A 15,421-nucleotide genomic window follows, 5' to 3' on the forward strand; every position below is an offset into this window, starting at 1 on the left:
TTATGTGAGTACTGGGTATCAGTGTCCAAGAACCACATATTATAATTCGAGTACGAGTACTTATTAATTGCGATTTTAGTTACTAAATTCACAAGAAAGTCATGTTTATAACTTCTCCCTTGTGATCATTGAAAGTGACGACATGTTGTTGACTCAGATATGAGATTTGTGTTGAACACAACAACATTTCCTTATTTAAAAAATCACGACTGGAATTGGCTCTTTAATTTGGGCCATGGTGGTAAAGATCAACAGTCACTACAACCTTACAACACATATCGATACATGTATCTGTTAAGTGGTGTTTTACTTATTCAAACAAATTCCTACGTTTTCCTGTTATTCATTAAAAAAAATAGGTTAACTGCGCAGTATTCCATCTCTGTTACATATTATACTGTTTTCAGATATTCTTATATAAGAGACTTTCCGAGTAAATTCATATGCAGCGACGGGCGAATATAAGAATAGATGGGAGGTCATGGCCTGCCGCTACCACCGCCAGTCTAATACTTCACCATATGAACCTATTTCAAATAACAATTTAAGAGTATTTATTAACACAACCGTGCGCTGATACCTAATATTACACCTAATTAATACTCTAAATATGCCTCAGAATGCACCATTTGAAGGCTAAATATAATTTTAGTTTTTCTAGATGAGGATCACTAAACCCTCGAGATTGTACTTGGCTTCAACGACCTAATTTGCTACTCTTTTACCTAACGTATGTAATAATTCATTTGCTGTCGCCATTCAAAACAGGTTCACGCCCATATCTAAACCTGTTCGGGAAAGTTAGAACTTGTCAATTCGCTCTCTCTCTGTGAAATTCTGTTCACGCCACTATTCATCATGTAGTTCGCAGATATTTTTTACCCAAAATCTCTGTCACTACAATACTGGTTGAAGGAGCAGCAGCAAGGACTTGGTATTTGAGTTAATACGTATCGGTCAAACAAACCTAGCTAAGATGGTATAAGTATAGTCATATTTTGGACATGTAGCATGTTTTGATCATTCACGGTCTCTTGATCTGAGACACCATCTTTGCTGAAATGTTAATGTATTTAAATTCTCTCTATGATAGCAAAGAATTGGTTTTTGTAACCATTGTCAGCATCTGGCAGGAAATGTGACGTCCTGAAGGAACGATTGCCAAGCCAAATATTACAAACAGATTCAAAAAAGGTATGCAGATTTAACTCCGTTTTGCCCATATTATGTGATGTATTTAATTTAATTGGTTAAGATTTAACGACCCCTTGGTCAAATTCCGAGTCAAATTAGAATTTTAACTCCAATACTGATCTACGTAGTACTTTTTTGGTCAAGGTGACCTATCATTTGGCCAGTGGAGTACATTCTAAATTGCTAGTGTAAGAAGTGACCCAAAGCATATTCTTTTTACCGTATATATGACGAACCTGAACTTCAAAGTTTGAAAATGGATTGTAAGGTAAATAATACTCCATGTATAGGTTTTCTTTCACAACTTAACAAACCCATTTGTGATTCAAAATTGGTATATCAGCTAAAAATAGAATTATCTGACAACAAACATGTCCATTTGAATCCAACTGTATTGCCCAGTAATGGAAGCATGATGATATTTTACAACAGTAACTTATACAAATGCAGAATTTCGTGAAAAAAACATTTCCTCGTGATGTGCGTTGATGTTTCTAGTTATCTTAAGATTGAGAGGGAATACTTACCGTTGGTGTACTGGAATTGACAAACTTTAACTTACATCTTGAATACTTTCCTAAAACATAAATCATTATCCACATGATTACAAAATGGCGGAGTACGAGGTAAAACTCTGCATAATGAGCTAATGCCGTTGACGCGTTCAACGTCTAGTAATAGCAAATGACAAAGTTCATATTTACCTTCCTTGATAGTTATTTGTTCTAGTAAACATTTTTGGATATCGTAAACTCCCTCTGATAACCAAAGTTCATGTTGACATTTGATAACTGAACTCGGGTATATATCAAGAAAGTCTTTTGCCCGATATGATATGATGGTTCAAAATGAATCGTAGTGCTCTTACGCAACATTGCACCTTTGTAACATGGAATTTATCGGAACGTTAACATGAAAGTAGAATTATTGAAGGAAAGGTCAGGTTCGATTACGTTAAGTCAGTGCTGTTCTAACCTAGCAAAAGTTTATTCCTTTTTTCTTTCTTTTTGGCTGATTTTCGTGAACCTTTTTCTCAGGAAATTCTTGGTGATAAAATTGACATCGTAAATGGGAGTAAATTGTTTTCCAATACTGTGCGGAAGTATCATACTGCGTGTATAGTTATTGCGTCTCATTTGTATCAACTAGCATTTCATACTAGCATTTAGTATTAGCCAGCACCGTAATCTACATGGAACATGTGCGCAACCACTTATACGCCTGACACTGTATGTATATTTTTTTATGAGGTGAGGGGGAGAGGGTGCGGGCTCAGTCCTCCAATGACAGAATATATATTACAATACAATATATAACTTGTATGTGTGGTACAGTCTTATAAATCTATAGATAAGCTGTCCCCTGGAGGAGGTAACATTTGATCTACGACCCCAGTAACTCAATGTTTGTTGCCCTTAATCTGACGATGACGTACGTGAGAAACTTAAAAGGATATTGGTGTTATACGAATGTTCATTAATATTAATATTTACGTGAATGTGATAAATGATTAAGACTCAGTACAGCATTTATTTTGCCAATACAGCAACATATATGTACGTTAACAGCCTTGTAAATAACATTAATCCCATATTTTCTTACCAATAAAGTCACAATACATGTTGGAACAACGACAGAGCCCATTTAGCAGAGTAATCAGTCAAATATATTCCAAATGATAAGAGGACAAGGGGAATATTATGTATTTCAGATAACACAACAATAACAATAACTCGGTGCTGGTTAAAGATGAACAATGGTGGTGAAGGAAACAGGGTTTAGTTTAGTTTAGTATAAAACGGTATCAGGAGGGACACTCAAATCCCCATCAAGGACCCTATAGGAGAGGGGGGAAAATGAAGACACAAACACTCAGACCCGATTACAATGCTTAAAGTTCATTGTTCAAAGCATTCTTAAACCCATTGGCACTACTTGCAAGTACAACTTTGTAAGGCAAATCGTTCCACTCATTCACAACCCTGTCAGAAAAAAAGTTATGCCGAATATTAATCCTACTTTGTGACTTTTGGGGTTTAAGACAATGACCTCCGGTAAAACTACTATTAGCAAACATGAACAAGTCGGTAAAGGATAAATTGTCAAAACCATACACAATCTTGTAAACCTGAATCAAGTCCCCACGTAACCTCCTAAGCTCCATTGTGGTGAGATTCAACAGTTGTAACCGCCTATAATAAGCAACACTCTTTAAGGAACTAATCATCCTAGTAGCCCTCCTCTGGACCTTTTCAAATACTTCCTCATCCTTAGCAAAATATGGGTTCCAATCCTGCACAGCATACTCCAGATGAGGCCTAACCAACTGATTATAAAGCCTAACTACTATGTCCTCTTTCAGAAAACTGAAGTTCCTCTTGATCATACCTAAGCCATATTACCTCTTTTAGCAGATTCAAGACAATATTTAGAAGGTTGCATAGATGAGTCAATGTAGATGCCTAGGTCTCTCTCAACAAAGACCTCCTGTAACTCCACACCAAAAGATTGTAGGCATACTCTTGGTTACTACTACCAATGTGCATGACCTTGCATATATCAATATTAAAAAAAGCAGTTGCCATACCTGAGACCAGGAAAAAACCTTATCCAAATCCGTTTGAAACTTCTCAGAATCGCTTTCAGAATACAATTTGGTGTCATCAGCAAACTTCTTAGCTGTACACAAAATATCTCCGTCAATGTCATTTATATAGGCAACAAACAACAAGAGACCCAAACCAGACCCTTGTGGAACCCCACTAGTTACATCCTGTCAAGAAGAAGCACACCCTTTAATTACCACCCTCTGTTTCCTATTACCAAGCCAATTGTCGATCCAAGACAGTAAATTCCCATTGACACCCATACTCTTTAGCTTAAGTAAACAACGCTGGTGGGGCACTTTATCAAAGGCCTTCTGGAAATCCAGGAACACAACATCTACAGTCTTCTGCCTATTTAGTGAGCTTGTTACATCTTCCATAAACTCAAGGATATTAGTGAGACAAGACCTTTTTCGACAAAAGCCACGTTAAGGCTCTCTGATCAAAGACTGACTGCTGAAGTGACCGACCATAGACTTTTGAACAAAAGACTTCATGACCTTTCAAACAACACTAGTGAGACTAACGAATTTATAATTACAGGGCTTAGACTTATCACCCTTCTTGAAAATTGGGGTAATATTAGCACATCTCCAGTCCTTAGGAACATAACGTTCATTCATAAAATTTACTAAAAACCAATGAGAGTGGAACGCAGAAATGGTGTGCAAAAGTCTTCACCCAATACGGATGGATTGCATCAGTTCCAGAAGCTTTAGAAAATGTTGACGAAGCAGCTCCTTTAAAACAACGTCATCCGAAAATAAAACCGTATCCAGTTTAGGACTATCACTCCACCCCCCCCCCCCTGAAAATCTGGAATACTACTCATATCTTTTCATGTAAAAACCGACACAAAAAAGTTGTTCAAAAGATCTATCAGTAACTATATTATCAGCCTGTGGTGCCCTAAGAGAAACAATTGCATCTTTAACTTTCTGCTTTGACCTGACATAAGAAAAGAAGGCCTTTGGGTTATCCTAAATATTTAGGGCATTGTTATTTTTGAAAATCAATTTTGCATCAGAGACTAAGCATTCTACCTTCAGCTGATGAATTTTAAACTTGGCCAAAGGAGATTCAGAATAAGTCCTCCTAAACAACTTCCACATTCTACGTTTTTGCCTAATTGCACATCTAACTTTCTTATTTATCAAGTGAGGCATGCTGCTTTTACGACGACGATTCTTCCTCGGAACATGAATTTCCATAATGACCTTTAATATATCAGCTAAAAAAATCTAAGATTGAAAATCACTCATACCTATGAACAAATTAATCCAATCTGTACCCTTTAGTAAAGTTTCAATTGCCTATGTATCTGATCTCGAAAAATCAGGGGCTTTTTCCTTGCTAACAGAGTTTACGACTTTTCAAGCAACATCAAAAGCTAGTATATCATGATCACTAGTTACTAGTTTTCCTACAACCGTCAAATCAACAACATTGCATGGATCAGAACTCAATACAAGATCCAGGATGTTATCCCCCCCCTAGTAGGGAAAGTAACATGTTGATGTAAAGAGCAATCTTGCACAACATCTAGAAAGTTACTACCCTTCCTACTACTGGAACGAGCTATCCAATTAATGTCGCCCATTATAACAACATCACCTTAGCAGCCTTTCTAATTGAATCACTCAGCAATATATCGTTATCATCGCTGCTGTTAGGAGAACGTTAAACATCACCAATAGTTATAATCTCCCTGGACCTCTTGGAGTTGTCTGTGGTCAACTCGCACCAGACATAATTTACAAAAACACCTTGCAATTGAGATTTCTCAACACTTACAATATCATCCCAAACATACAGTAAAACAAATTCTGTGATACCAAAGACATCAGGTTTCAGATCCCCAAGAAGCACAGTAAATTCAGCTAACTTTTTACGAATACTTCTATTATTGGTAAAGACAATCTTCAGCATATCTCTGAAACTATGTATCTTAGCATGCCTCCGGATAATGTTAGAACTATGACTATCACTTTCATTGCTATCAAAACACCTATAATCGCCTCCCCTAGAAACATAATCCTTATCCAAATTTAGGCCTGCCCTCATCGCCCCCCCCCCAATTTAGTTTAAACATAGCTGTTCAACAGAGTAATTCACCATCCTACCAAACAACGAGGCCCCAGTATTAGCTAAGTGCAACCCATCATTGACGAACAAATTCCTTCTACCCTGGAAACAAGATCACATGTTTACAAATGTGAAGCCGAAGTCAGAACACAGTCTATGCAATAAACCATGCAAAGTTACAATTTTATCTGACTGAACCTTGTTGTCAAATCTTGGCAATAAACTACAGATGAAAAATTAAGCACGAGTTGATGCTAGTCGACACATCAACTCGTGATATCTTGACTGAATTAAGTTGTGCGACTCCTTCTGCACATTATTGGTACCTACCTGGACCACAACCACCTCCTCATTTGACACAATTTTATTTACCCTTTTACTGACTTTTTACACCTTAATTGCTAGGTTTATGGTTAAATGTACCTCATAACTCAAAGCAAGCCTTACTGCATATGACAACATTTGTCAGTGTGAAACAAATAATGTAGCTTTGGATTAGTTAGAATTGCGGTTGTTAAATCCTTGTATATTACTAACTAGTTTAGGAAAGTTTACAGCAATCATACTATATATTTATCTATTTGTCGTTTCGCCAATGAATATGTAAAGTCAGTCAAATGAAAGGAACATGTTTTAAATATGTGTTAACATCCAATCATTCAGAGTCGTAAGCCATTAAGTTATTTACTCTACATTTACATAATATAATTAACCACGGTCAGGGAGTAGCACATTCTATAGTTTAACTTTATGATTGGCTGTAAACGATAGGATCCATGCGTAAAGGGCTACCATGAACACATTTACATTTTACAATGAGCGTTGCTTCATACCGCGTTAGCTTTTAGCATATAATTTTACTCTCAATTGTACCGCTGTTGTAAACATGCAATCCTGACCGTTAGTCAAATGAAAGGTCATTATTTATCAGGTATATTGTACTCTGCATCCAAGGGTAATATGCTGCGTGTGATATTCTGTAATAAACTTATAAGTAACGTTCCTTGTGATTCGTTTTTGCCATCTGTGTGATACATTGATCAGTACAATTCCCCCTTATATCATTGTAGCTCTCTGCTATGTAGTCACACAATAGTATTTTGCAAGGTCGACAATAAGCTACCGGCATATGTCATATAATCGTCTAGACTACCATTTGCAGAGAAGTTATTTAATATTAGTTGTACTTTCCAATCCCCTTGTAAGTTCCATTAATGAGTCAGACAAATAGTTATAATCTGTTTCGCATAAATCCACATAATTTTTCATCATGTCTTTTCGTATTTACTATCTTTGAAATGTCCATAGAGGCAGTGGAGTAGACAATACGCAACCAGTGTCACCAAGCTTCAATAAACTGTTGAATAAAAGCGCCGACAAATAACGACGAATATCAAATGTGGCAATTTGACGCACTTAAGTCGTTTTCAGGAGAAACGAAGAATGAATTCGATGCTTACAAATACTGTACAGCCAGTACCGTGTTACACAGTTCTAACGCTGAGCAACTCACGCCCCTCCAACTTTTGACCTGTATTTCGCAATAGGCTGTTGTAAAAACTAAGAGCAGGTTTATGCGACAGTTTTCCCGTTCATTTTGTATTGCATCGCGCATGCGCTCACTTTTAATTGCCATATTGTGTTCGTTTATATGTTACCTGTGCTGTTATGATACGGAGACTTTACTTGCTTTTGTCAGTCAATTACACAAAACAACAAAACGTTCTAGGTGTATACACAGTTTAATTACAAAATTGAACATATTGCCAACGAAATTAACACAGATGAAGAACGAGAAATACATTTACGAGAGGATGTGAATGACTCTTTCACACTGCATATGACTACTGTCAAGAACAATGATAAACACACTGTTATAGACTATGCTGTAAGGAACTATACCATGAACACTATATTAATGACGTGAGAACTGTCACGAATCATGAATAAGGACACTGCCCAAGAAACATGAGGACAAATTGCTATGGACACTGTTAGTAACGAAACATTACACATATCATGTATAGGCATACACACAGTAGTAGCTTCAATGTTTCCACATGAGTCTGATATCAAGAAACTTACCGATAGCGTGGAATTAATTTGTCTGTAATGGATGTTAATTACGTCCCATAGGAGCAAGATAATATAACGTTCCTTAAAAATAAGACTGCACTATATAGCTGCATCCAACTGATTAAGTCGAATACTCTGCAACTACTGATGGGCACGGGCTGGTACAATAAAGATAGTTAATCTAGTGTATATACATGCAATCTTTCATATTTACTTAATCTCTTTACGATAGTTGATGGAGTTGCTGGCGCAATGTCCAATTATTTTCAAGTATCGTCTTGCGTTGACATTATTAATAAGCAACTTGTTGCTATACAATATGCTTCGAGATTCGATTTGTAAATAATGATGTATTGCACGCTATCTTGATAGGCTGGTAAAGTGTTAAAGGTCAATCATATAACAAAGCTCAGTATGTAATGTTATAACAGTAACTGAGTTCACATATTCTGAAAGTCATTTACAAAACGTTTTTTAATATTAAACAAACAAAGATCAACACACCAAAACAATCAAGTCACGACCGGTTTCTTCCTTTTGTGACTCATTAAAAGAAGGTGGGAATTGAACGCTGGACTTCACATGTCACAGACAGAATTCAGCACCACGCAACCACCGTGATTCTACTGGTGCTTAGCATAGCTGCCATTGAGAGCGTATTACGTCTTTGTTTCACAATTTCTTAGATTGTGTTGTATATGGGCGTAGAGTCACTGTCACGGGGTCTAATTCCAGTAACATTTTAGTAATATCTTTCAGAACAGTAACTACAGGTTTACACATATAACACTTTCAAATCTTGCGACAATTTTGGGACAATAATACTCTCATGAAATAAAGAGATAAAGCATAATAGCTGAAAGTGTAACATTCAGTAGAGTACTAATCTACTAATATATATTTTATGAATCTAAGTAATATGTAGACAGTCATAGTCATAATACAAAGTTCATTGTTTCATATACCTACGTCTGAGTGTCTCTTACCAGTGATTTTAGAATATACATTTACATTTAATGGTAAACGTCATCGGGAGAACATTTTTTTAAATGACAATGTGCATTGGCCAGCTGAGTGAGACCTTACATTTACAAAGTTGTTTTGAGAATATTTAAATATGCAATTGTCATTAACCGAAGTGAGTGAAATAAAATAAAATTAATAAAACTTTTCATCATGGTCATGTTCGATTCTCTACGAAGATAAGTTGTAAGAAGGTCACCAGGTGGGTGAGATGAATACTTAGTACTTAACACAATAAAACAATACCGTATGTACACCGATACAATTTGGTAACGTTGAGTGTATCATAACCAAATCATGGGGTAACTAGCTAAGTGAATTTTCATATGATTAACTATTTCTTGTATATTGAGGAAAATCACAGTGTGAAATTGTTTTTGGGAGCGATAGCTTAAGCGTACTGCTAAGAATAAATGTTACATGAATCCCAAAAGTATAGGTTATTACGGTAATATTGGGTTGAGCATGTTGGGAATGTTTTCCAACAAAGGACTGTCGAAGACCTTTGGTATAACGTATCGTTAATTGTCGTGATATATGGTTGTGGTCATAACAACTCCTGATTATTGTGATATTAAGCTTGAAAGGGGCGGGGTTGGGGAGTTCCATCATGAGGAATGGACTAATAGGTGTAGTGTAAACAGTTCCGACTGAACAAATCAGCCCCAACCTCTCTCGTTGGAGGTGGGAGTTTTCCCCCTACCACCTCTTTTTTTTTGCGCACGTTACTACTTAGAATTACATGTGTTGCATACGTGTAATCAAGCCAAGCCGATAATAGCGGGATTAGCTATTAGAGAGGCCTTTACAGCTCTGTTAGGCTATGTTATTATCTACAAATCAAGGTTCATATTTAAATTTTGATATTGATTGAAGTTATATATAACTAGGTAAACACACTAAGACGAGTTAGCGACGTACTTTAAACAGTAAAATGAAACTAAGCGATTAACATGCTAGAGTCAGAGTGCCCTTATTGGTAGCATATACTGTAAGGTTTTGTGTGTTAAAAAATTGAAAACAATACAATGTTCACAAACATTTACTCCAGTTGAACATACTAAAGACTATAATGTTATGTATAGAAACGTTAATCAACGGCGGGTTATTTCAGTTATTCAGTGGGTAATATTACTGTCTTGCTGTTCGTACATTTGGTGACTTGACCAAGTTACATTTTTATAAAACATTTTACATTAAGCAGACATTTGTTTTAACATTTACTCAAGGAAAGTGTCTAAGTTGTGTTCTTTTTTTTTGGAGCGGAGAAAGGGGCTATGAAGTAGAGTGTAGTGACATGGTAGGGACATCTGAGAGGTGCTCCACACCAGACTAGATTCAATTCTACTTATATTTACCAGTAGCATTACATACTTCAATTGGGTAGGGAAAGATAAGCAGCTTAACTCACCATATCCCAGTAATCACAAACTTAGATTTAGCAGGTGAGGGATTTGAGGGGTAAATCTGGGTCAGGGATCTAAGGGGCTGTTTCCCTCACTTTTGAGAACTTTTGTTGTTTTCAAAAAGACCCTAGATGTAGTGTGGTTCAATATTAAAGATTATTTCCCATTACTACTTGTGTTTGAAAATTTTGCCAGATTTAGTAAGCGACATACAAAGTAACATATGATCAATCTTTATGAAGGGCTGGACGTCGACCGTTGACACTCTCATAGATGGCAACCAGCTAACATCTTTCTACATATCAGTGTTTCTCTCAAAATTTAAATACAGCCAAACTGAATAATCTTAACCGACATAGGCCTGTCACATTTGTACGGGTAGTAGTATGTTAGTACCATAGTGCGTTATGGATTTAAATAGGAATGGGTAGATCTGTTTTATTACCTGTGTAATGACATTACAAATCGTTATAAAAGTATCGCAGTTGTCAATATTGCTGTGGCATAGTCAACCAAACGACCGACAAAATCTGATAAAACAGCAAACTCAAGATCTTTGAAAACTGAGGTGAGGGCATGTGCCCCTCTTGCCCAACCCCCCCCCCCCCACCTGTAATCCCGCCACTGATAATGAATAAGGTTTATTCGCAAGGGTATCAAGGCTGAAACCGACGTTAATTGCATCCGATTTTCATCCATGGTTAGTGTTTTACTCTGAAGATGGTGTGAACTTATAATGCAGCTGAACGTGTATATGTTGCAAAATGAATAAATGTTTGTATTCATTCTTAATTAATGCAGGACATGAATAGTGCTAAGGTTTCTTTCCCAGGGTATGATGTGTATCGCCAGGACAGGAGGGATACTCATAATTGTATTTGTGGGGAAGTTTTCCTGTATGTTAGTTGTCGTGATATACGGTTGTGGTCATAAAAACTCTTGATTTTTGTGTTATTAAGTTTGGAAATGGCCGGGTTGTGGAGTTACACCATGAGGAATGGACTAAAGGGTGTGCTTAACAAAGTCCCGACTAAAACAATTCTCCCCTACCCCCATATCTCGTTGGTAGTGAGAGTTTTCCCCTTACACCCCATTTGCGCTCACTACTACTCTGAATGACACATGTTGCATACGTGTGATCAAGCCAAGCGATAATGGCGGGATAAGCTATTGAAGAGGCATTTACAACTATGTTAGTCTCGGGGTCTATATCTACAAATCTAAGTTCATATTTACACTTTGATTTTGATTGCAGTAATATATAACTAGGTAAACACATTCAGGCGAGTTGGACGCGTATTATAAGCAGTTCAATAAAACGAACATGATAAAGTCTAGTGCCCTTGTAGGTAGCATACACTGTAAGGCTATATGCGTTGAAAAATGGCAAACACTATAATATTCACAAACCTTTTCTCCAGTTGACCATACTTAAGACCATATTTACATTCTTCCTAAGAACATTTTACATAACGTAGTCATATTTAATAACGTTTACTCAAGGAAAGATTCTAAGTTATAATTCTTTTTTTTTGGGGGGGGGGATGGGGGCTGTGAGGTAATGGTAAATGGGAGTAGTAACTTGGCAGGAACATCTGAGAGGTGCTCAACGTCGGACTAGATTCAAATTTTCTACTGCTTATCAGTAGCATTACGTACTTCAATTGGATAGGGGAAAGATAAACAACGTATCTTACCATGTCCCAATAAACACAAATAAGATCATGAGCAGAACCGGGAGTTGTTGTTTAACCTGGATCTATGGGGCTGTTTCCTTCACTTTTGAGAACTTTTGTTGTTTTCAAAAAATATATAGATGTAATGTGGTTCAATAATTAAGGGCTGAACGTCGCCTGTTGATACTCTTATAGATGGTTAACCGGTTAACAACTGTCTACAAATCAGTGTTTCTCTCATAATTCAAATACAGCCAAAATGGATAATCTTAAAGGGCATTGGCCTATATGATGTTGTCATATAGGTACAGATAGTATTAAGCTAGCACCGTAGTGCGTTGTGGATTTAAATAGGAATCGATACAATGGGTCGATCTTTTTTAAAGCCTTTGTAAGTAAAATAAATAAGTATAAAAGTGTCACAGAGTTGTCCAAATTGGTGTCTTAACCAACCAAATTACCAACACAATCGAATTAAATTCAAGCTTAAAGTCTGCAAACAAGTGGGGTGCGGGCAACTGCCCTCTTTCACCCTGTAATCTCGCCATTTATTACCAAAACCAAAAATAATTGCATCCGATTTTCAGCCATGGTTAGTGGTTTTACTCTGAAGATGGTATGCACTTATTATGCAGCTGAAAGTTTGTTTATCTATTGCAAAATGTCTAAATATTTGTATTTATGCTTACTAAATGCACGACATTAATAGTGATGAGGTTTCTTACCCATGGTATGTTGTGTATCGCCAGGACAGGAGGGACACTCATAATGGTATTGGTGATGGAGTTTTACTGTATGTTAGGGATGGTAGTGTAAATGTTCAGAAGTCTCATTTGCAAAGTTTTTTGTTCAATTCTTCTGATGCGATTTGTACACGGACAACTCCAAGAGGTCCAGTAGTGTTATTAAACATTGGTGTTTTTTACCGGTCTCTTAACAGCGGAGAAGAGATTTGAAATGGAATTTATCTTTTATTTTAAGTATTAAAACAACTATCTAGTGACCTTCATTGACATATTACTTACTTTATTTTTGGGATCTTAAAAATGAAGGTAACAGATGAAAAACCTCTAGTTAAATTGTGAGTAGCTGTGGATGTAACATGACATGTAGAGAAACACCTAGCAAACCACTTGCCCATTTAAAAAAAAACAAAAAAAACATATATGTTTCCCTTCAGATATGAACCATGACATTTTCATATTCGATAACAGAAGTTATAAAGAAAATGTACGATAACGAGATATGGATAATTGAAATATTATATAATTAAAGAAAAGGGTACTTTTAAAGTAATTTACAAGATAATTTTCATAATTTTCCCAACTATATCACAAACTAATCAATATTACATGTTATGCATTTGTTAACAACATCATGTATAACATCACAACTGAAAACCGGGCCGAACCTTAGACTTTACCCTCACAAATTCATTTTAACCCCTTAAACCCATGTTGTGACAATATAATTGTCCCCCTGGGGGAAAATATTTACACATTGTAATTACTTAAAATATGTTCATTTTGTCAATAGGGACCCAAGTATTGACAGATAGGTATTGAAATGAGGTTTTAATTGTTATATTTTTTTCTAATTAAGCTAATTAGATATGCAAATATGTAAATGAGGTTATGATACAAACAATGTACTTTTTTTGCCCATTTGAAATTATTTTGATGAAATTTGCTGGACTTTTGATAGTTTGATGAGTTCAAGACATGTTATTTCATTAGTAAAATATAATTTGATGTTTGAATGTGAGGAATATGACTGATTTTCCCCCTCCAAACAAACAAATGTATTCTGTAATACATTGGTAGCCACGCGTAACGGTAAGTCTATATATACCAATTGCGCTACATACACAATACATAGTACATACAGTGTGCAACTATGCGGCTTACCGTATCAGAATTTCAGAATTTCATCGTCAGAATCTTCTTCTCCAAAGGCTGGAGGTCTAACGCCTCTTAGAAGTATTTGGCCATGATAATATGTGCTAAATAGTTACCGTTTCAATTACGTGAGTGATTGAATTGACCCTAACGACGCTAAGCATATCAACTGTGGTTGACCGAAATTCTATACCGTAGAAATGCTCGAGTTGAATTGCTAGGGACTACTCACAAAGTGGAGGCGCTATTGCTTAATTGTTTCTATGTAGAGTTGAAGTTCAGTGTGGCGCTTCTGGAGAGCTAAAAATCTTTTCTGTAGGGTGAGGCATTCGGGAGAAATATTTTCGGAAAGTTGACCGTTTTTTGGCGTTAACATAGACCGAAAAACGACATATTTTCCCCAAATATAGAGCCATCTCTCTACATATGCCTCTGAGGCTCCTGATTTGATTCCTTGTATGTCTTAGCTAGTTGTATGAGATAGGGTCAGTTGACTGACATTTTTCACTGTTCTCACGATTTTTTTGAAAAAAAGGTCAAAACGACCGGTGTTTTGAATGTAAACAAATCTTTGAAGACAAAAAAAAAAAAAAAAAGTCCATGTAACCCCCTCCGTAAAAGGTTGTTTATTGATGCAGGCTGTCTTATGTGCAAAATAAAGCTATGGGAAGCTCTCTAGTGTATTCCTATCTCGAGTAATGATTTTCTAAAAAGCATGTCTTCACATGTGTTCATTTACGGGCAATCGGGAATCAAAAGGGCAGTCGGGGAACTATTTTTGACGGGAGTTTGTTCCTTAGTTCAGGAGCAGTGTGACTGAAGGCATGGTTTCCAATTCTCTTGCTGGAAGGTTTCGACGCCAGAATAGACTTGTCAGATGATGAACGAAGTGTGCGACGCGGTTGGTACTGGGTGATGAGGTCACGTATGTAGGCCGGTGACGACTGGCTAAGGCACTTGTAGACAAACGTCAGGATTCGGAATCTAACCGTGTAGTCACACGGATTCCACTGCAGATTCGCCAGAACTGGTGAGATGTGATCACGAGGACTCACCCTTGCAATAATGCGAGCCGCTCTAGTTTGGAGCACTTGAAGCCTCCGGATTTGGTTTGCAGGACACCTGCGAGTAAACTGCAACAGAAGTCCATTCGAGATACTACTAGACTTTGTACTGCTGTCTTGCAGGCTTCTGTAGTAAGGTACTTGCGGACCATCCCAATATTGCGAAGATGGAAGTTGCATGATTTGATGTCACTTGATATTTGATTGGCCATTGAGAGATGTTCATCGAGAATAACCCCGAGTACTCTGACACACTGAGATGGTCTGATGGAATATCCATCGATATTGAGTAATAATCGACCGTGACGTAACAGGTGACGGGAGGATGAGACATTTAGTAATTCAGTTTTATCACTGTGAAGTTTGAGATTATAGCCAGTTACTGATGTCCAT

The 15,421-nt window shown here is 36.8% G+C and overlaps 2 protein-coding genes across 3 annotated transcripts in view; both read right to left on the reverse strand.

Annotated features, from left to right (window-relative positions):
- The window catches only part of LOC139982302 (uncharacterized), a 150,758-nt gene that overhangs the window by 85,186 nt on the left and 50,151 nt on the right, over positions 1 to 15,421 (reverse strand). The window lies entirely within an intron of this gene.
- LOC139982309 (uncharacterized) overlaps positions 1 to 15,421 on the reverse strand; it is a 540,410-nt gene that overhangs the window by 18,800 nt on the left and 506,189 nt on the right. The gene's annotated exons all lie outside the window — the stretch shown is intronic.

Source organism: Apostichopus japonicus, chromosome 16, assembly GCF_037975245.1.
Source record: "Apostichopus japonicus isolate 1M-3 chromosome 16, ASM3797524v1, whole genome shotgun sequence".
NCBI lineage: Eukaryota > Metazoa > Echinodermata > Holothuroidea > Aspidochirotida > Stichopodidae > Apostichopus > Apostichopus japonicus.